Here is a 21,729-nt window from a genome sequence, read left to right on the forward strand (position 1 = left end):
TGTGGTTGGCGCAGCATAGAGCAGGGTTTAGGGCTGTTGTGCATAGGGTCGCTATGAGTCGGAAACGACTCGACGGCACATAACAACAACAACAACATATTATACTTTCCTTTAATACAAATATACTGTAGAAAATGTCTACTATTTCTATGAATGCATAAGTACCAACAACAACATACAATAAATAATAATTTGGGATATTTAATTTTTTTATTAGTTATGTGATATCATTGCTTTGTTCAGATCACAATAAAGCATGAAATTATGAGAGCAAACAGAATTGCAGGACATGTAGCCCCACTTGTGTAAAATTTGTACGTTGACTAAGAAGTCTTTTGAACAAAAGAAGTGGATATTTATTGGTTTTGTTATGTGCCATCGAGTCATTTGCAACTCATAGTGACCCTATGTACAAGAGCCCTAAATGCCGTTCTATCCTGTGCCAACCTCACTGTCTCAAACACATTCATTTCCACCACTCCACCCAGAGAATTGATCCAACTCATCAAGGGTTTTCCTCTCCTTCGCCACCCCTCCACTCTCCCAAACATGATGTCCCTCTCGAAGGACCAGTCCCTCTTTGCAACATGCCCAAAGTCTGTCAGAAGAAGCTTCAGAAACCTTGACTCCAGGGAACATTCCGGCTTCATCCTCTCCAGGAAAAATCTGTTTGTTCTCCTAGCAGTCCATTGTATATTCAACACTCTTATTGAGCACCACAACTCAAAGGTATCAATTCTACTTCTACCATCCCTATTCACAGTCCAACTCTCCGATGCATAGCACATAGTGGATAGCACATTGCAAAGACTATAGCCTGGATCAGGCACACCTTAGTCTCTAGCCTGATGTCGTTTCACTTCAGTACCCTTGAGAGGTCCCTCACAGCCGACTTACCCAATGCAATTCGTCTCCTGATTTCCTGCGCGCTGTTATCAAGAGTGTTGATGGTGGAACCAAGTAAACTCAAACTGTTAACTATCTCAATGTCTTCACCATCCATACTGATGCTGCCAATTGGCCCAGTGTGTAGTATGGGTAAAAAAAAAAAAAAAAGCTGAGTTGAATTCTTTCTCAATACCTGCTCAATATGTATGCTGATAAAATACTTAAAGAAGGTCAAATCTCCAAAATATTAAAGAGTAATAATTGTGTTTTAAAGACTAAGGTGTGCCTGAATCTAGACCATGGTCTTTGCAGTTACTTGCTGTTGCATCAGAGAACTGAACCATTATTAAAGATGACAGAAGAACTGATGGTTTTGAATTCTGATTCTGGAGAAAAATATTGAACATATTATGGACCGCTAGAGAAAAACAAAAACAAAAACAAAAAAAACACCAACCTGTCTTAGTGTAAAACTAAGTTTCTCTTGGAGAAAAGGGTTTTGATGCTCCATATCACATATTTTGGGCATGGGGCCAGGAAAGGCAGTCCTTGGAGTAGGATGCCATGGTTAGAAGAGTAGAGGTACAGCACAGGAGTAGAAGACTCTAGATTAGATGGATTTGACATATAGGGCAGGCTCCGGAGCTATTGTACATAGGGTCACAATGAGTTGTGTGTGACTCGATGGCATATAACAACAACAACATGTAAGTGTCTTGTTCTTGTTGAATAGTTTTCTTTCTTCAACATCAACAACAAGCTTTATAAAGAAAACTATAGTTAAGTGTTGGGGGAGGACACATTAACAACTACATTATGCAAATAACACAAGCTCACTTGTAGAAAGTGAAGACTTAAAGCAGTTACTAAAGAAGATTAAGTCCTCTTTTAATTGAATATGAATTATAGTTCAACGTCAAGAGAACAAAAATCCTAACTGCTGAATCAACAGGCAACATCATGAGAGATGGATCAAAGATTGAAGTTGCAATAATTTCTTTTTACTTAAATTCATCATCAACATCCATGGTAACAACAATTAAGAAACCCAAAGGTGCGTTCTATATGGCTGTTAAGGCCTGTTGGCCAACTCAAAGTTGTCTTTCTTATGTACCACTGAATTGGAAATGACCCAAAACTGATTCCCAGGGTTTTCAGAAGCTGTAAATCATGCAAGAGAAAATCATCCATCTTTCTCCTGTGGAACAGCTGGTGGATCAAACGGAATCATTTAAGTTGGTAAAGCAATTCCTTACCACTGAGCTACCAGAACTTCTAATTCAACACTTGCTCTGTGAGAGAAAGATTTTTAATCTCCTCTCAGATATTTACAGGCTCTCAAACCTGCTTGAGAGTTAATTATCCATTGACATCTAAAAACAATAAAACAACAAAGCTCTAAAGAACGGAAGTGTCAGATTAAAGACCAAGGTGCACCTTAGGCAAGCCATGGTATTTTCCACTACTCCATATGCTTGCGTGAGTTTGAAAATTAGTGTGGAAACATGAAGAAGAATTTACATCCTTTAGTTATGGTATTTCTGAAGAATTTTGAATACACTGTAAGCTGTCAAAAATTCCCAAACAAACAAATGTATAACACAGGAAGTGCAAGTGTATCCAGGGGGCTCCTCTGAGGTAAAAATAATGAAACCTCCCCGATTTTTGGCATGTTTGTTAGGAGGTGGCAGTTCTTAGAAAAAGACATCATACACGGGAAAGTTGAAGGTTTGTTAAAGAGACAAAAATATTCAATAAGATGGATTGATACAATGACTGCGATGTTGGGCTTGAGCACTTGACAAATCAGGAGGATGGAGTAGGGTAAGACAAGGTGTTGATCTGCAGTTCATAGGCTCTTTACGCGTTGTAATTGACTAGACAGAAACCAACAACTACTAAAATAACAGGGTGATTTTTAATTTGTTTATTATTAATTTATTTTGTTCTTTGTTTTCCAGTCTTAACCAAAATATCATTTTTTTTAAAAAAAACCTAACATAAACCATATTTATTTCTATGAATATTATACCTAAAGATGGTATATCATCTTTGCAAGTCAAAATCAATCTTGTCAATTTCTGTAAATAGTATATGTTCTTGTTTTATTGTTTTAATTTTTTTCAAGGAGTCAATGAACAAATTTTCAACCAATTTGCCTCTTTCTAGCTATTTTAATTTAAGTAGAATTCAGAAAAGAATTCAACTTCAATTTAGCATTTACTGTGTACAATTTAAACACCAGGAACTATTTAACATGATTTGTGTGCCTGGTACCTCATTTAAATCTCATAACAATCCTGAGAGAAATTTTATATTCATGGAGAATTGAAAAACCCAGAGATTCAGTAGCTTTCCCTTAGCTTACTGTTCCTCCAAGTGAACATTTATTTACAAAAAAAAAAAATATAAGAAAATTGTTAATACAATTTTAAATAAATTCTAAATAATATTTTACAGGTCTTAAAGAAGAAAGGCCTATATTTGACAATAATTCATACCCAGGAGGTAATTGTCTCATTACACTAATGTTTGACATTGTTTCAGGAAATTATTTTCATCAAAATCTTAACACTCCAGTGAATGAATGACCCTCAAAAGACTCATTAACAATGGCAGAATTATCCATAAATTTATCTGACATTCTTATCAAGCGTCCATCTGGATTTTTCCATGTGGTAGACAGTAAGGAGAGCATATATCAATTAAAAAGGGAACTGAGATTAGAATAGTCTGAATTTTTAAAATATATTTAGAAGCCATCTAAGTAGAAACCATTTGTATTTTCAACTTGATGGTAAAATAAAGGGGATAAGGGAGAAATTAGTGACTTTTTCATGAAGTAAAGTGTCTTTTATTCTCCAGTGTAACCCTAATGAGAAAATTTCTTTCTCTGCAGTACAGTGAGCTGAAGGTCATCATCAATTCTGTTTACTCCTGTTACAAGTGACTCCACATCTTGTAAATAATTCATGATTCTGTGTTATAAATAACATTTTATGTAAAAGAAACCTATGCCTGGGTATATTAAGTGTTTCTTTAATCTTTGTATATATATATCAACTAAAATATCTTCTATCTTTTAATATAACCTTAGCTTACTCTCTTAAGGATTACCTTTTGAATATTTACTATGACTAGATGCCTTTGTGTAGAAATACAGAAAAACTTGTTGCATAAAAGTAAATTGGCACGGATCTTGGTTTACTCCAAGATTTCTCACAAAGACACATTATAATGTCCATGGAATATATACATGAATGCCTGAAATAGATTGAGGGCCTAGGAAAAAGTAGATAAGATAAATTTTATAGACTAAAACTGTAGGGAAAAAGAAACTCACTATTCTCCCAAAGATTCTTTTTTAATAAATCTCATATAATGAAAAAAAAAATGATTGTGAAGAAAAATAGTTTTTCTTGTCTTTTTTCTTCTGTAAACAGTTTTCAAGATGTTTCAAAAAGAGATTTATTACTATGCTATAAAATAATATATTCATTCAATAGAATCAATAAATTATATTATTAGATAATTAAAGAACACTTTAGAAATTATGTCAGACAAAGCCTCAGAATCCTTGCCTCCAAGAAGCAGCCTGGTTTCACTCTCTTCAGGATGAATCTGTTTGTCCTCCTGGCCATCCATGGTACACTCAATACTCTTCTTTAGCACAACAGCTCAAAAGTATAAATTCTCTTTCTATCATCCCTAGTCATTGTCCAATTTTCTGATGCATAACAAGTAATTGTGAAGATTGTGCCCTGGATTCGGCACACCTTACTCTCCAGACTGACATTGTTGCTCTTCAGTACTCTGGAGAGGTCTCTGACAGTAGAGTTTCCTAATGCAATTCATCTTTTGATTTCATAGCTGCTGGTGCAAAAAGTGTTGATTGTGGAGGCAAGCAAACTAAAGCAATCTCAGTCTCTTCACTGCCTATCTTGATGCTACCCATTGGCCCAGTAGTGAGAATCTTCGTTTTCTTGATGTTGACATTCAATTCATATTGAAGGTTACAGTCTTTGACCTTCTGCAGCAAGCACGTCAGGTCCTCCTCAGTTTCAGCAGGCAGGGTTGTGTCATCTGTGTAATGCAGATTGCTGAGGAGTCTTCTCCAATCCTGATGTCATATTCCTCCCCATAGTGCCTGCCTTCCCGGATTATATGTTCTACATATAAACTGAAAACATATGGGGATAGGAAACATCACTGGTGTACATCTTTCTAGATTTTGAACCATGCAATGTTTTCTTGTTCTGTTCTGATGACTGCCTCTTGGTTCAATTATAGGTTTCACATGAGCACAATCAAGTTTTCTAGGATCCCCATTCTTCTCAGAGTTAGCGACAGTTTGTTGTGATCCACAGAGTCAGATGTCTTTGCAGAGTCAATGAAACAGAGATTAGGCAATTGAAATCACCCTTGATGATAGTGGTTGTTGTTTTGTGCCATTTAATTCTATAAACTGTACCTCCGAGCCATATGCTGTCTAGAGCCAATCTCACTGTCTTTGACACATCTATCCCAATTGCCACAATTACTATGTCAGTTCATCTCATCTTCCACTTCTGCTCTTGAACCTCTACCATTTCAAGCATGATGACCTTTTCCAAGGGCTGGTGTCTCCTGGCACCATGCTCAAATTACGTGAGAAGGAGTTTCAAAAATTTGCCTCCAACTAAAAACCTGGCTTTACTCTCTCCAAAAAAAGATCTGTTTATTACCTTGGCAGTTCAATATTTTTCTCCAGCACCACAACTCAAAGGTATCAATTCTTCTTCTGTCATACTCAGTTATTGTCCAGCTTTCCAATGCAAAGTAGTTAATCAAGAATATCATGGGATGGGTCAGGCACAATCTAGTTTAGGCTCTAGACCAACATCATTACTCTTTAGAACTCTGGAGAGATCACTGATAATAGGCCTTCCCAAAGCAACTCATCCTTTGACTTTCTGACTGCCAGTGCCAGTAATGTTGATATTGGATCCAGCTAAGATTAAATTGTATCCAAAATTAACACCTTTGGTAAAAGCTGTCAGGAAATAAGGAGATACATTGCAATAGGAAAATCCACAGTTCAAGACCTTTCCAAATTATTGAGAAGCAGTGATGTCAATTTTAGGACTAAGATGTGTCTGATTCAGACCATGATCTTCCTGATTACTAGCTATGCATCCAAGACCAGGATAATGACTAAGGTTGACAGAAAAGAATTGATGCCTTTGATCTGTGGTGTTGGAGAAGAGCACTGAACATTGCATGGACAGCAAAGAAAATGAATAGATATGTTTTGGAGGGGGTGCTACCAGAATGCTCTTTTGAGACAAGAATGATGAGGCTTCGCCTCACATACTTTGGATATAGTACTAGGAGATGCTATTTCTTGGAGAAGGACATGATGCTGAGAAGGATGGAGGGTTGGTGAAGGTGGATTGACAAGGTGCCTACTGCAATGGGCTCTTGTGTGTCAGGAAGTGGTTGGATGGTGCAGGATAGGACTGGTTTCAGACCTTTTGTTCATTGAGTTGCTATGAGTCATACTCAACTTTATGATACCTAACAACAACAAGATGAAATTATTAACCACTTCATTAATTTTACAAGATTCCAAACTTAACTTGATTAAGGTTTAAGTCTTTACTGCACTAGGTCATGGAATGAAGTTTTCAATAGAAATTACATTTCAATATCAAGGAAACAAAACTTCTCACCACTGGGCCAATTGGCAGCATTGTAACAGAGAAGAGATTGAAGGTTTTGACACTTTCATATAAAAGAAGAAATGAGGAACAAATAATCTTGACACACTATCCTGTCATCATCAATATCCATCAAATATGTGAATGCCATTATCAAAATTTTCTAAGGTATTTTTTCCATCTATTATTTTTTATTGGTTTGCATACCATACTGCATTTTCTTTGTGTTTCATTCTTGCACATTATATTTTATACGGTCTTTGATATATATTGTGTTTCATACCCTCATTTCATTGTTATTTTTTCATTTTTAAAAATTCTGATTTATTTACAGAGTTTGAATACATTGCTTTCACAAAAGATTCCACCCTTTACATTCAGTTCTTCATCAAATTGTGAAACCCTATATTAACACCTTAACACACCACCCATCCTCACCTCTATATCCCCACGCTTCCCTCACCTTAGATCCTCATACGTATTCTAAAATAATGGTTTTATACAGAATTTTTCATTGTGTGACTGAGTCAGTTCATTCACCATAATGCTCTCTAGTGTCTCCCAAGTTAATAATTTACAAAAATATTGCTCTTGCCTGCTGTGTAGTGTTCCATAGTATGAATGTACCATATTCTTAATCCATTCTTTTGCGATTGCACATCTGAGCTGTTTCTATATTCTTGAAATGGTGAACAATGCTGCTATGAACATTGGGGTACAAGTTTCCATTTGAGCCTCAAATCTAATTTTCTTGGGGTACATTCCAAGCAATGAAATAGCTGGGTCATATGGAATGTCTATGCTCATCTTTTTGAGAAAGTCCCAAACTGCCTTCCAGAGTAGTTGTACCTTTGTACATTCCCATCAACAATGTAAAAGAGTTCGTATCTCACCACATCTTCTCTAACATTTATTACTTACAGTCCTGTTAAACTTTGCCACTGCTACTGGAGTGAGATGGTATCTCATTGAGATTTTGATTTGCATTTCTCTCATTACTAGAGATTTGGAACATTTCTTCATACATCTGTTGGCCATTTGAATATCTTCCTCTGTGAAAATTCTTCCCATATCTTTTACCCATTTTTAATTGGGTTGTCAGACATTTTCTTATGGAAGCCCAGGAGTATTCTAGAAATTTTTGTTATGATACTCTTGAATGAGATGATATTATCAAATGTTTATTCTCAGTCAGTAGGGGTTTTTTTCACCCTGTTGGGGAAAGTTTTTGATGAACACAGAGATTTAATCTTTAGAAGGTCCTATTCATCAATTTTATCCACTTCAGATAATACATTTCTGGCTGTATTTGGAATTCTTTTTATATCTCTTTATAGGGCTGCTAAGCTTGGTCCCAGTTTATCTTATGAACTTTATGGTTTTGGACCTTGCTCCCAAGTCTCTTTATCTATTTTGAGGTGATGTTTTTGTCTTGTGTGAGATGTAGATTCTGTTTCTGCTTTCTGAAAGTAGCAGTCCAGTTTTGCCAGCTCCATTTGTTGAGAGGATGGTAATTTCCCCACTTGATAGCTTTTATTTTCTTGTTGAATATCAGTTGACCAGAGATAGCTGAGCATATTGAGGTCTCAATTCTGTTCCATTGGTCTGTGTGCCTGTCATTGTACTAGTATCATGCTGTTTTGGTCATTACTGCTGTGTTTTGAGGTCAGGTAGTGCTATATTTCCCACTTAATATTTGTTTCTCAGAAGTGTTTAGCTTATTTGGGTCTCTTGCCTTTCCAAATAAACTTGACAATTTCCCTTTCAATCTCCTTGAAAAATAAATGTGTATCTAAACTGCGATTCCATTGAATATGTAGATTGCTTTTGGTAGGACTGTCATTTTCACAATACTAGGTCTTCCTATCCATGAACAGGACACATTTTTTCATTTCTTTAGCTATTTTATTGTCTTGAAAAATGTAGTTTTCTTTGTACAGGTCTTTTTTCCCCTCCAGTTAGGTTCACTCCTAAGTATCTAAATTGTGATGGGCTATTGTTAATGTTATTGCTTTCTTGGTATCCTTCTCTTAGTTCTCTTTGTTACTGTAGAGGAATCCTATTGATTTTTGGATATTGATCTTACATCAAAAAATAATTCACCATGAACAAGTAGGATTCATAACAGGTATGTAAGGATGGTTCAACTTAAGAAACAATAAATGCAATTCATCACATTAATAACAAATTATATTAGTAATTAATGAAGAGAAGGCATTTGACAAAACTCAATATACTTCCTAATTAAGAGACTCAGCAAAATTGGAATAGAAGGAAATTTCAACATACTGAAAATGTTTTTAGTCTTTCTTCATTGAGAATGATATTGGCCCATTGTTTTGCATATATGCTTTTCTCAGGCTGAACCATCCTTGCATACCTGTTATGAATCCCACTTGGTCATGGTGAATTATTTTATTATGGTACCAGCTCAATCATAGTGAGTAATTAAATAATAAATTTTTAAAAACAGCTTTAATTGTCATATTAATCCCTAAATTTGAGTCAGTTTGTAGATCACAACACCCTGAGTGAAGGATTCACCTCAAGGTAAGACTAACTATATTCCAGAGAGCTGGACAATGACTAGGGAGGAAGAAGGCCTTTGAGCTGTGGTGCTAAAGAAGAGTATTGAATATACCATGGACTGCTAAGAAAATGAACAGGCTTATCCTCGAGAGAGTTAAACTGGGATGCTCCTTGGAGGTAAGTATTCTGAAGCTTCATCTGACATACTTTGGACACGTTTCAAGGAGAGACCAATCCTTCGAGAGGGATGTCATGCTTGGGAGGATGGAGTGACAGTGCAGGAGAGGAAGACCCTCTTTGAGGTGGATTGATTCAGTGACTGGGGTAATCAGGGTGGGTGTGTCAGAGACAGTGAGACTGGCACAGGACAGAGCAGGGTTTAGGGCTGTTGTACATAACAGCACTGTGATTCACAGATAACACAATGGCACATAACAACAGTCATTGTTTAAAAAACAATGGACAAATGTGAGAAGTCATTAAATTATCATTGTTAATTCAATCATACACTTATCATTTTTGTCTATTAATAATAGTCACAGATTGTCATTTCTACTTGCTGATTTTTATTTTATAAATCAGCGAGATTTTATATATATACATTCAGCCAACAAATAAACTGTTTAGGACAAGTACAAGAAAGAGCTCTGGGGGCCTAGTGTCAAGAAGCTGCACTGCAATCCCAGTGGCACATGGTTCAAAGTCATCAGCTTGTCTGCGGGAGAGGGATAGGCAATATCCTCTCATGCAATTAACTGTCTCTGAAAACCTGCTGACAGGTCAGCTATGGGTTGGTTCTGACTCAGTGGTACACAATAGCAACATATACATCTAAAACAATAAACTCTATTATGACAAAGAGAAAAAAGATTTTTGCGGCCAAAAATTTTATTTTACCTGTATCACTGTTTCTTATTAAAGTAGCAATCAAAAATGAAATGGCTATTTCACTGGAGAGAAAATAAAAAACAAAACTACTCAAAACATTCTTTTTTAAAATGATATTCTTTAGAGCCCTGCTTGTTTTACTATATAAAATATATGTACAAAAGTTTCATATAGCACATTTATTATTATTCAGTTTTCATATGTACCACAATCTAATAAAAAACAAGTGTGTTTTTATAGATTAATAATCTGAAATAAATTTGCATCTAGAATTTATAGATGAAAAATTTTTAAAAATCTTAACACTTCATGTATTAAAAATGGTTCAAATCCTAGAATACTTATTTCATTTGGGATAAAAGATAAAGTGGTTCAAAATCTATAATTACTATTTCAATACATTTCCCTCTAAATTTACCACCTGTAAACTAAGATTAATAATATCTTTTAAAAGCTTTATAAAAAATCTATTTATTATAGTAAAATGTAATTGGTGAGCTTCAGAACTTTTCTTTCCTGTTCTTATCTTAGTTCAATGTTCCTAGTTTTATATTCTTAATTACTTTTTCATTTGAAGTTTACTATTGAGATTCATTGCATTAATCGAAAGATTTTTCTTATTTAAGGAAGATTTTTCTCATTTTTATAGTCTTTTCATTCAACTGGCAAGGTGTGAAGTTTCTTCAAACAGGCACAATTTGAAGGTTGATGGATGTCATTATTATTTCTCGTATCTAAGACAAGTCATCTCGGATAACAATTTTTCTGAAACAATATTGCTTTTGAAATCATCTATAAATTGTTTATCACTGGTTCCCTTTGGTCTTTGTAAGTGATTATCTTTACTTGTTTATAATTGAATAGTGTTTTTATATGGCACGTAGTTTAACGTGAACATGATTTTAAATCAAGATAAACTATTGACTCGATGTCAAGAAAACAAAGATTCTTACCAGTGGACACATGAACAACATGATGGCTGGAGAAGAGGCTGAATCTGTCAACAGCTTTATCCTGCTTGAGTCCACAATTAACACCCTTGGTATAAGAATTCAGAAAAGAAGGAGACACGTTGCAATGGGAAAATCTGCTGTTAGGGCCATCTCCAAATTCTTGAGGTATAAAGATGCCGCTTTGAGAACTAAGGTGCATCTGACTCAGGCCATAATATTTCTGATCAAATGCTATGCATCTAAGAATTTGACAATGAATAAGGATGACAGAAGAAGAATTGAGCTGTGGTGTTAGAGGAGAGCATGGAAGAGCCCATGGATGGCTAAGAAAACAAACAGATATGTGTTAGAGAGGGTGCAGTTGGAGTGCTCTCTGGAGGCAAGAATAATGAGATATTGTCTCCCATATTTTGGGCATGCTGCCAAGAGGAGCTAGTCCTAAAAGAAAAACATGATGTAGGAAAGGGTATAGGGTCAGTGAGGGAAAGGAAGGTTCTCGGCCAGGTGGATTGATATAGTGACTGTTGCAATGGGCTTTTCTGTGTCAGGCAGTGTAAGGATGATGCAGGATACAACGGGATTCATATCTTTTGTTCATAGGGTCACTGTGACTTGTAATCAACTTGTTGACACCTAATAACAACAACAGTAATAACAACAATCTATTGATCCTCTTAATGAATCTGTTACATATTTGACTCCCTTTACATTTTTTTTCTCTTAAATGACCTATACATTGTCATTATACAGTGTATTTAAATGCAGATTTATTTTTACTTTATTAGGCAAGCAATTAGTTAAGGAGTTGGAATCTTTACATTTCCTTATTAAACATTAATTAATAACAGTTGATTACATTCTGTATATGACATCATAGGGATCTCACTAGATCAACTTAGGTTGGTAGTTGTTCTGGATTTAGCATGACACTCATTCACTCACTCAATCATTGCCATTGTGCCACAATCCCACACATAGATGATCTTCTAGTAATTTTTTGAGCCTGTAGATAGACATGTGTTTGTAAAGACGTTGATTGTGTATCTAAGTAAGATGAAGTAATTCACAATTTCAATATTTTATCCACTTATCATGATGTTCATTATTGATAGAGTGGTGAAAAAATGGTTTTCTTAATATTAAGATGGAATCCATATTAAAGGCTCTAGTTCTTGATATTATGCAGCAAGTGTTTCAAGTCCTCCACACTTTCAACAAGTAAAGCTGTGTCATTTGCATAGTGTAAGTTATTGAAGAGTCTACCTACCACCCTCATGGTGCATTCTTCTTCATAGATTCCAGCTTCTCAAATTATTTACTTAGAATTGAGTTTGAATAATCATGGAGAAAAGATACAACCCTGATGCACACTTTTCATGATTTTAAGTCATGCAGTGTTCACTCAATAAGATGTATTCACAATATATATGTGAATAATAGTCTCAACTGCATTCAAGATGATTAGAATGATATCACAGAGTGCAATGTACAGATCTGATGTTCATAAGGTTGCTATGGGCCATGGTCAACTTTACAGCACCTGACAACAATAATAAAGACTCATGAATCTCACTCAATTTTAATCTTTTACATGTTTAATGCCATCTTTCTCTATAATATTTTGGGAGATTTTGAGGATAGAAGGGAGTAAAAAAAAGTTTTCATCAATTTATAGTGTTGCTATAAGTCAAACTTGACTTGAGAGTAACTAACAACAATAAAAACAACTTTTCCTTTCTATTGAAGAGTTTTTATTGCTATCATTATTTGGTTTCTGCTGTCTCATTAAGTTCACTACCTTCAGCTTGATTTCAACACATAATATATGGGCAAGTCATTTTGAATCTCTCGTGTCATCACATAATATACCCTTTTGTTTATTCTTAAATAATCACTGCTTATTTTATGTGGTTGATAGAATACCAGTTGATAAATTTCAACAACCAGATGCTGCCCTGGATGTGCTCACTAGGTTGTGTCAAGAAATCTGGAGGACAAATAATTGCCCAACTGACTGGAAGAGATCCATATGTATTCCCATTGCAAAAAAAAAAGGTGACCCAACAGAGTGTGGAAATTATTATACAATGTCACTAATATCACTCAAGTAAAATTCTGCTGAAGATTATCCAAAAAACAATTGAACATTGATAGAGAACTACAAGAAATAAAAGCTGCATTTAGAAGAGGTTGTGGCACTAAGGACATTATTGCAGAAAGCAAAGTGTAACAGAAGAATCTCTGTCTGTGTTTTATTGACTATGCAAAGACGTTTGACTATGTGGATCATAACAAATTGTTGTTAACCTTGAGGAAAATGGGACTCTCTGAACACTTGATTATGCTTACACAAAACTTATACTTGGGCTAGGAAACTATCCTCTGAACAGAAGAGGAAGCACTGCATGTTTCAAAATCAAGAAGGAGAGTGTGTGGTATGTTTCCTTTCTCCATACCATTTCAATCTATATGCAGAATAGACCATCCCAGCTGCTAGGCTTTCTGAGGAGCAATGTGATATCAGGATTGGAGGAAGGGTCATCAGCAATCTACTTGATGCAGATGACACATTTTTTCTTGCTGAAACTGAGGAGAACCTGAAGCACTTGCTGCAGAAGGTCAAGGACTGTAGTGTTCAATATAGATTGAAGCTCTAATCAAGAAGACAAAGATTCTTACCACTGGGCCAATTGACAGTACCCTGATAGATGGAGAAAAGATTGAAGGGCTTAACAAGTACAGTTTGTTCGGCTCTTGGCACCAGCAGTCAGGAAATCAAAAGATGAATTGCACTGGGAAAATCAGCTGTCAGGGACCTCTCCAGAGTACTGAGAAGCAACGATGTCAATCTAGAGACTTAGGTGTGCCCAATCCAGGCAATGGTCTTCAAAATTAACTTGATATGGATCAAAGAGCTGGACAACTACTGAGAATGACAGAGGGATTGATGCCTTCAAATTCTGCTGGAGAAGAGTCTTGAACACATTATGGACTGCAAAGAAAACAAATAGGTCTGTCTTAGAGAGAATGAAACCAATTTTCTGCTTTGAGGCTAGGAATTTGAAACTTTTTCTCATATATTTTGGGCATGTGGTCAGGATGAACCAATCTTTGGATAAGGACATCACTATTGGAAGGATAGAGGAGCAGTGCAGGAGAGGAAGACCCCAGGGGAGATGAATTGATACAGTAACTTTGACGGTGGGCATAGGTGTGTCAGATTCAGTGAGATTGACTCAAGAAAGGACAGGCTTTAGACCTGTAGAACTACGGTTTTTGGTCATTGTTTTTGTTGGGTTGTTGTACTTGGATTGTTGTACATTGAGTCACTATGAGTCATAGGCCACTTGATGGCACATGATAGTAACATTTCATAAAAACCAAAACAATTGAGATAAATGATTAAAAGAGACTCTCAGACTCTAACTGAAATGTCTCAAACAATTCATTCATTTGTATTTGCTGAGAATCTGGGAACACTGTCATATAACTCCCTTCCCCAGTCTTCACAAGTGCTACACCATAACAATTGAGATGAGAAAAAAAATAGTAACTGATAGGGAATAAAAATGGATTTTTTTTCAAGGAAAATGTTTATTTGAAAATTGTGTCTTCTCCCTCTTTTCTTTTGTGAGTTTTGCTAGTGGTTTATCGATTTTGTTGACCTTTTCAAAGAACCAACTCCTAGTTTTGTTGATAGTTTCAATTGTTTTTCTGTTTTCTATTTCATTTATTTCTGCTTTAATTTTTATAATTTCAGTTTTTTTAAATGGTGTCGGGTTTTCTTGCTGTTCTTTTTCAATTTGCTGGATATATTGGGTTAGAGAGTCAATAGTCTGGTTTTCTTGTCTTTTGATGTGTTTGCTTATTGCTATAAGTTGACCTCTGATTACTGCTTTGGCTGTTTCCCAGAGGTTTTGGCAAGTGGTGTTTTCATTGTCATTAGTTTCAAGAAACTTTTTAATTTCATTTTTTATTTCTTCTACTACCCAGTCATGTTCAAGTAAGGTGTTGCTCAGCTTCCAAATGTATGTTTTTTTTCTCCTTTATCATCCTATTATGAATTTCTAATTTTGTGGCATTATGGTCTGACAAGATGGTTTGTATTATTTCTATGTTTTTTAATCTATTGATGCTCACCTTGTGACCTAGGATGTGATCTATTCTAGAGAATGTTCCATGCACATTGGAGAAGAAGCTAGACTGTGCTTTTTTGGGGTGCATTAGTCTATAGATATCTATGAGGTCAAGTTGGTTTATTGTGTGATTTAATTCTTCATTATCTCTGTGCCTGGTTGGGGGGGAGCCTTGGGAGGGGACAAATCTACAACAATGAATGAATGGAAATCCAAAGTCTGTAAATTTTCACTGAAATTAATAACAAATTTAGATTTAGAAAAAAGAATTAAGTTAGAGTAATTATGGCAATATAACCACCTTACCTCTGTAACTTGATTTGTGCCACTATTAGAACCTCTACTCAGAATATTATTGCTTTTCAATTTTTGACTCATGCGGTTTTAACTTGTTAGTTAAATTTGTGTCTTCTAGGCTGCAACACTTCCATGATACATCTTCAAGGATATGAACATGTACGGCTAAGCACAATTGATAACAGTGCATCTAAATTCCAAAATCAATCTCCATAATAGTTTGTGTGTTTCCTACTGCCAAGGGGGCCCTTTGGAGTAGTGAGAGAAGACCTTCACCCTGAAACCCACATCATCCCTTTTCAGCAGGAAGTAGGTAAGAAAATACGCCATCCCCTTTTCCTTATGAATCAGGGTGAAGTCTCTCTCAGGGAGGAGTGATAGGGAATGGCAAGGGACACACTGACAAAGGAGACTAATCAGAACTGGCTTTGACAAGCACTGTGGCAATTGGACAATTAAAACAGACATTGGGGAGAGGAAAGAAGAACGAACTGGGGGTGAGGGTGGAGAAAACAGTGCAACAATGAATGAATGAAAACCCAAAATCTCTGTAAATGTTTATTAAAACTAGTAAAATTTAATTTAAAAAAAGAAAATTGAACAAATGTATACATTCTTCAAAGGTTAGATATAATAAATCCATGTTGTCTGTACTGCACTTCATTTTATTTACTTGTAGACCACGGATACTTACAAATATAAACATTGAGAAAAATAAATTAGCACTGTCAGTATATAATCTACCTAATATGGCCTCAATCTGATGTTTAAGATAACTGAGTAAAACTCCATAAATTGAATGAAGAAACTAATGAATAGTGAATTTTAAAAAACAGAAATGATAAAAATTTAAAAAAATATCAGTTTGATGAGGGGGAGAAAAAAGATAAACGGAAAGATACCCCACATTGCCATTGATTCAATTACAATTTATGGTGATAATTTGTTCTCTTCTTACAGAACAAAACTTAACTCTAGCATTTTCTTTGTTGTAATTTTTGCTGTATGGATATGGAAGCATATCTATATATTTTGTGACACTTTTCAATTAAGAATCCAGTGCAAATATTTATAACATCAAGACACCATTCACTAGATGCTTTGGATTTTGCTTGAACAATATCATATTTTTAAGATGTTAAATGAAATTATTTAGTCTAGTATAAAACAATTAATTTTACAAGTGTTCACTTAGATTTACATTTTTTTACATTATCATTTCTTTTCCATTTTTAAAACTTTTAATTTTTATTTTTATTGTGATTTTAAGGAAAAGTTTATAAAGAACTTGGATTTCCAATTATACATTGTTGCACATTTTCCTCCCTGCCCCTATACTCCCCAGATCACTTTTTTCTTTGGGAAAAAAGTTCTTTCAATATTATAGAGCACCCCCCCACAGACCACTTTACTATGCAGCTCTTATTTTGTACTTTTGTCATGCCAATTATACCTTATGGTATATCGTCTTTATACAGTTCTCTCTCTCATCTGTTTCAATGCCATGAAGCTTATTTATCCTCTCTATTCTTAGTTTCCCCCAGCCCTCATGTCAGTCCTGTTTTATAACAATGACATTCTGCCATATTTTTCTTTTTGTGACTTAGATATTTCACTCAGCACAATGTCCTCCAGGGTTACCAGTTTTGTATAATTCATGAGTTCCTTGTTCAATGCAGCGTAGTATTCCATTCTGTGAATGAGCTTCTCTAGGCATTCATTTGTTGATCAGCACTTAGGTTGTTTGTAACCCTTTGCTGTTGTGAACAAAGCCACAATAAACATGGGTGTAAGAATCAAATATCAAAAACTCAGTTTCTGACAAAGTGCAGCTACCTCCATCCCACTGGCTTGCATAGTTTCTAGCGAGCAACCTCCCCCACCTGTGATAAACCACACTCTGTTGACCGACTTCCATAAAGTGGAACTCTTCTTCAAGGACATAAGGGATTTTTTTCTGCAGCCCCTGTGTCTGAATAACCAGTCAGACTCAAATAGGTCTCCAAGGTGCTTCCCCACCAATTAGGCTCAAACAAGTCTCCAAACTGCCTCCCTGTGCTATGGCTAACCAATAAAGGGCAAACTAGTACTAGAACTGCTATAAGTAACCAATCATAAACTATGTAGCTAGACAAGAAGCAAGAAAGTATAAAAGGGAGGGCTCGCTTTGTCTCTGGGCTCTCGGGTGGATGCTGCTGTGTCAGCACACGGGAGCCCGGGTTCAAACGCGAAATAAACTTTATTAATTCAGCTAATTGGCTCCGTGGTCTTTTCTGGGGACTCGCTCCGTTACAATGGGTGTGCATTTATCTACTTGGGTGGCAGTCATGGTTTCTTTATGGTATATTCCCTGTAGTGGAATTGCTGGATCAAATGGTATTTCTATTTGGAACTTTTTTAGAAAGTGCCATACAGCCTTCCACAGTGTTTGCACCATTTTATACTCCCACCATCAGTACATAAGGGATCCAGTTTCTCTACAACCTCTCCAGCATTTGATGTTTGCTGTTCTGTTAAATTTTGCTATTCTTACTAGGGTGTGATAATATCTCATTGTTGTTTTGATATGCATCTTTCTTAGAGCAAGGGATTTTGAACATTTCTTTGTTTGTATGTTTGCCACATGAATGTCTTCTTTGATGAAGTGTCTGTTCATATCTTGTGCCCATTTTTCAATTGAGTTTTTCCTTTTTCTTGGTGTGGTACTCTAGTACTTCATAAATTCCAAATATAAGTCCTTTGTCTGACGTGTCATTACCAAATATTTTTTCCCAGTCTGTGGCTTCCCTTTTTACCCTGTTGCAGAAGTTTTTGGATGTGCATAGGGATTTTATTCTTAGAAAGTCCCATTCATCTATTCTATCTTGGTTGTAGATTTTTCAGGATGCTTGAAAGACTGTTTATGTTGTGGAATAGAGCTTTTAGGGTTCTTCCAAGCTTTTCTTTAATCAAGTGTAGTCCTTGATTTTAGTCCTAGGTCCTTGATCAACTTTCAGTTGGTTTTTGCGTATGGAGTGAGGTATGGGTCTTGTTTGAATTTTCAGCAAATAATTTTCCAATTGTTCCAACACCATTTGTTAAAAAGGCCTTAATTTCCCCACTTAACTGATTTTATCGTCAAATGTCAGTCGACCATAGGTAGATGGGCTGATTTCTGGGTTCTCAACTATATTTCATTGATGTATGTGTCTGTCATTTTACCAGTACCACACTGTCTTTACCACCATGGCAATGTAATAGGATTTGAAATCAAGGTGAGATGCCTCCTACCTTGTTTTTCTTTTTTAGGAGTGCTTCATTTACTTGGGGTCTCTTTCCATTCTAAATTAAATTGAAGATTACATTTTCCATCTCTTTGAAGAATGGAATAAGTATTTGTTTTAGGATTGCATTGAACATTTTTGAGAGAGATTTTGGAAATTTTTCATAAATTTAATTAAAGGTTAATAACACCTTTGGCTTTAATTCTGCAAATTTATACATGATATAATTTCATATTTCTAGCACAAATCTTATTATATTGAGAGCAATAAACATTTTTGCTTACTGTAACAATAGACAATTGGGATTTTTTTAAAAACTTGTAATACTAGATACATACCAATTTATTAATTTTATGTTGTATCACACAATGTTTCAATCCCTTTATTCACTCATATTATACCTCATGATTCTGAGGTTTATTATAATTATAATCTTCTTATTGAGGAAATTTGGTCCCTCAAGATTTAATTAAATAATCATGACCATAGAAAACAGAACATGTCAAAGTCATTATTTTAAATCCTGCCAGTGAATTAATTTTCAGTGTTCATCTCTTAATTACTTCTTTTTATATCTCAAGATGAGAAAATAAATAGTCACTGTATTTTAAGTTGTTTTAATGTTGTCCAAAATATATCACAACAGCATTTTTCTGAACAAGTTATTAATTATTTAAAATTAAGTGAATCATTACGTTGTATATACAGCATATACTCATATAAAACTTGCAAAAGCAACATAGGGAACACAATCTCTGACTTTTACCAACTTCACAGAATGGAACTCTCCCTATCAATAATGTCAGTAACACAAAGCCAATTCCCATGATGTCTGACTTTTCCCTCATGTTCACATAACTCTTTCTCCTCCTCTCAATACCAATCTTAATGTTTTGCTGGTTTCAAAATCCAATGTGATAGCTCAAAGAACACATAGAATCATATTTGGGAAATTAAAAGATTATCCAGAATAATAACTGAATACAGTCAATACTGCTCTTGAAATATACACACAGGCACCTCAGGCTCAAGCCTCCTGCCAATATTGGCTCCTCTCAAATTTTTCATCTCATCTCGTCTAATTTCTCTGTTTCTGTCATGATTGCTACTACTGTCTGCCAGCATGTCCTATATTTTTTTTGCTTCTTTTTGTCAGGTTATGAGGATGTCTCTTTCCGCTTCTGGAGAGGTAGATTCCATCACTGTAGCTAGAGCTGTTCAAATGTAGAAGTGAGACTAGCCAATCAGTCATCTTCTAGACTGTTGAGCCTATACTTCCTCTTGTGAAATTATAGATAGTCAATCTCTTTGTGGAGAAACCAGATGCCCCCTTGAATATTCCCATTTCTCCACATCGATCAGTCATCCACATTCAAATAATATTAGAAAAGTCATATAGAAAGATAAAGTCCTTAGTTCAGTTACAGAAAGTGATCATATTTAAAAATAGATATATTAATGTATTTCAAATGTGAAGACTTTCTGTTTTATTATCAGCATTTTTCTCAATCTTATATGTTTTATAAAATCAAATTATTTCATTTTCACTTTAAAGAAGCATTATATATCCACTAAAATACTACAAAATACTAAATAATATTGCAGTTTTACATCTTAACTTTCTATCATGTGTTGTTGTTAAGTGCCATCAAGTTGTAGACTACTCATAGCAACCCTATGAATGAAAGACCCGATCACAGTTCATAAAGTTTCTGGAGGTAAGCCATTACAGAAGTGGATGCAACTCCTGCTCACAAGCTTGTTTTAATCAGAAAGCTCCAAAATATACTGTCCACCATGAGCAACCATTATTGCATTTGGCACATTAGTGTCACGGTGTTTAGTATCACAGCAACCACAAATTACGTCTGTACAACAATGCACAGACAAGTGCTATAACACTTAGAATTATGTCTTACAAAAACCAATTTAAACCAGGCCTGAGAGCTGCATTTAAAATCAGCTACCTTTGGCTTGGTTGTATAACTTTCTGTCCACTAGGCCAACATAGCTTTCTCTATGTTGTCATTGTTATTGTTGTTGAGTGTCGTCATGTTGTACATTTCTATAGCAAGTTTATTTTCTACCATCACTCCTTCAAACAATTTCACCTTGTATTATTTAATAAACTTATAAATTGATATATTTTATGATCATCTGCCTTTGGCTAAATGTGAAATCATTGAGAATGCAAATACTTAGGAACTTTGTTTGTTTTGCATTTTTTTTGTCTATTTCTCCTGTATAATTACCACTGAGAACATATTCTAATATGTAATATATATTAAATAAATAATTGTTAATCCAGAATCTCTATAAACCTGGAGAAACTATGAGAGTTATAGAAGAGTTCAATTCTTTCCTTCATAGGGTCATAATAAGTCACTACAACTAGATGGCACATAACAACAACAATTGCTAATTGAATATCATTAAGTTGTATACTAATTCACTGAATAGCTAATTCACTGACCTTACTAATAAAAGTAAAGACTATAATAGACTTGATTACAAAGACTTTTTTTTCTAATAATGATATAATTTTCCAGGAACTAATATTCTTAGAAAGTATGCCTAAATTAGACAAATCTCCCTAACTTTGCCTCCAAGGAGGTTCCTGATGGCACTTCATCCAAGACAATTTTTTTTTATATTTTGACAGTCCATGGTATGTGTATTCAATACTCTTCACAAACACCGCAATTCAAAATCATCCCTTTTACTTAAATATCCTTTTTTTATTGTGTAACTTTCACATACATAATAATATAACATACAACATTAGCATCTAATTCCTAAACAACATGCCTCCAGAAGCTCTATAAACTTTGATAAATGTTAATAGATGTAGAGGGGCTTCAGGCCTTTGGTTCATAGGGTCGCTGTGAGTTGTGCTCAACTCAAAGGCAATCAACAGCAAGAAGATTATATATGTGTGTGTGTGTGTGTGTGTGTGTGTGTGTGTGACTGTGTGATTGGCACAGGACAGAGCAGAGCTTAGGGCTGTTGTATATAGGGTCACTATGAGTTGCAAGCGACTCGACTGCACATAACAACAACCACAAACAATATTTAC

Source organism: Elephantulus edwardii, unplaced genomic scaffold (assembly GCF_000299155.1).
Source record: "Elephantulus edwardii isolate Elephantulus edwardi_28Jun2011 unplaced genomic scaffold, EleEdw1.0 scaffold00173, whole genome shotgun sequence".
NCBI classification, from domain to species: domain Eukaryota; kingdom Metazoa; phylum Chordata; class Mammalia; order Macroscelidea; family Macroscelididae; genus Elephantulus; species Elephantulus edwardii.